Source organism: Octopus bimaculoides, chromosome 13 (genome assembly GCF_001194135.2).
Source record: "Octopus bimaculoides isolate UCB-OBI-ISO-001 chromosome 13, ASM119413v2, whole genome shotgun sequence".
NCBI lineage: Eukaryota > Metazoa > Mollusca > Cephalopoda > Octopoda > Octopodidae > Octopus > Octopus bimaculoides.
Window position 1 is genome coordinate 31,496,258 of NC_068993.1, and position 2,585 is coordinate 31,498,842.

Genomic DNA, 2,585 nt, shown 5'->3' on the forward strand with positions numbered 1-2,585 from the left:
TATTATTATTATTATTGTTATTATTATAGCAATAACAACAATATTGTTAATAATAATGATAATAATAATAATGGTTTTAATAATACAGCAAAAGTAAAAACGTGTAATAAAATGTAAAAAAACATTCACTTACCTTATATGTTTTTTTGTTGTTCTATTTATATTAACTGTTACAAGCCATATAAATTTTCATAGAGTTCATAATTGTAAATATTGTCACTGTTCATATCCGCTTGTGCTCTATTGACAACACAACTCAGCTGTATTTATTTAACCTTTCACCTCGGCACACGATAGTTTCTTGTTCAACTTTGTAAACACCATTTCTACTTTGTTTTGTTCTGTTTTTACAGTCGTGTTAGATATTTTCTCTGCGCTCGATCAAACGTATTCTTTTATTTATTTTTTAAAGTATTTTATGTGTGTGTGTGTTATTTGTATTTCACAGAGTTACAAAGCCAAATAATATTTTAATGATAAATTATAATTCTTTTATCAAAGCAAAAAGTAATAGCAAAATATAGTGCATATATTCATCACAGCTATATATTTGCATGAGTGCTTATAAATATACAAATGCATGCACACAAATATATATATATATATATATATATATATATATATATATATACACACACGCACACACGTAGTATGTATATATGTAATGAATGATTTTGTCTGTTGCAATAAGCATATATTTTTGTAGTAATCTTAAACGTAGTACATTTATGTAGGTATGTGTGTGTGTTCAATCCTGTAACATTTTATGCGTCTATGTTAGAACACAGGCATATATTCACACATATATATTTACGTTGTGCGTGTGAATGTATGCAATATTATGTAGGTCTTTGTATATGTAGATATGCAGGTATATATGCTGTTAATGACTTCCGTGAAAGCATGAACTCCACAAAATATAATTTATTTTTCATCTGCATATACATGTGTGTGTTTTGCATCTAAAGAGATTGATTGTTGCTACTTCATTCAGGAGAAAAAAAAACAATTACCAATCGGTTATAGAGATCGAAAATATTACAAATCAGTCTCTTCTTTTAGATTATTTGTAGCAACCAATAGCAAGAATTACAACTCAAACTCACATCTAATATTACGTGTTGATAATAATAATAATAATAATAATAATAATAATAATAATAATAATAATAATAATTGATAGACAGACGGACAGACAGTGAGTCAGGTAGATTGACAGAGAGAGAGAGAGAGTGAGGAGGAGACACGGTGAGAGAAAGACAGAGAGAGAGATAATACGTGTTGGTATGTAACGTCAAATCTGTTACGTGTTTCGTACTTTGTTTATGAAAAGCATGGCAATATGGAAGAACAGATGAAATGAATAGGAGAAAGAAGAATCAAGAAGAAAGGAAACAACAAATACACACACACGCGCTTGTGTGGTTGTATGGTTTTATGATTGTGTGTGTGCGCGTGCGTGAAGGGAGAGAGACACAGAGAGAGATAGTACGTGTTACCAAGAAGAAATTTGCATTGTACGTATGCTTGTGTATACATACATATATATATATATATATATATATACACACATATATATATGGAGAGAGAGAGAGAGAGAAAGAGAGAGAGAGAAGGAGGGAGGGAGAAATATATCTGTCTGTCTTGTGTTAGTGGGTGTATATTATGGTTTTAGTATTAGTGAACTACGACAGTATTTTTCATTGGTAAACATTCACAAGAAGAGAAGGAGAGATAAAAGTAGAAATATAGGCTGGCACTCGGTTGATTAGTAGCTAAATAGTTTTAAACTCCGCATTATACCACACTAAACCACCGACACTGCATCCATGCTATGCTATATAAAGTGCATATAATACTCTTCTTACTGGATTTTGGTTTGTTTGTTTTCTGTTTATTCCTTTTCTAGTAGTGTGGTCTGTTGGTTTGTCTGTCGATGTGTGTGTGCGTGGGATGTGTGTAGCAGTCTTTATATGTGGACGTGTTTTTCTGTCTGTATATATTGCTGTATGTATGCTTTACGATAAGTGTGTATGCATACATATTTGTCAATCCCATGTTTTCTATCATTATTCTTTTTCACCGACTCTTTATTCTCATCTCCGCTCTCATATGTTATAACATTTATCTATCCATCTGTCTATCTATATATCTATCTATCATCCTCTCTGCCTCTCCTTCTCTCATACACACACACATGCATACACACATACACATACATGACATGCAGAGTTATGAACAACAAAGAGACCTGCACAGCTGTAATCATGCAAGTGACATGCACTCACTGCCTGAACCGAACGTTGGAAATCCAGAGATAGATTGTAGATGGTCAATCAATATACAAGAATTAACAGTCAAAACTCCCTCAATATTACACCCGTTAGATAACGTAATTCCTTAATACACTCTGCCCAACTCAATGAAGGAGTAATCATGACCGGATTACTTTTGCTCATACACCTGGGGTTAAAAACGGAAACTGACTAAACACCTACAGATGTAGCAATAAATCAAGCATCAAGAAACGCGCACGCACGCACACACACACACACACCCCTACACACACACACACACACACACAC

General features: G+C 32.8%; 1 protein-coding gene across 1 annotated transcript in view; it reads right to left on the reverse strand.

The window, feature by feature from the left end:
- The window catches only part of LOC106872092 (glycine receptor subunit alpha-2), an 807,169-nt gene extending 806,648 nt beyond the window's left edge, over positions 1-521 (reverse strand). Inside the window, exon 1 of the mRNA XM_052972407.1 lies at positions 134-521. The gene's annotated coding sequence lies outside the window, so the exon portion shown is untranslated. The remainder of the gene's footprint in view (positions 1-133) is intronic.
- Positions 522-2,585: the final 2,064 nt, after the last annotated feature.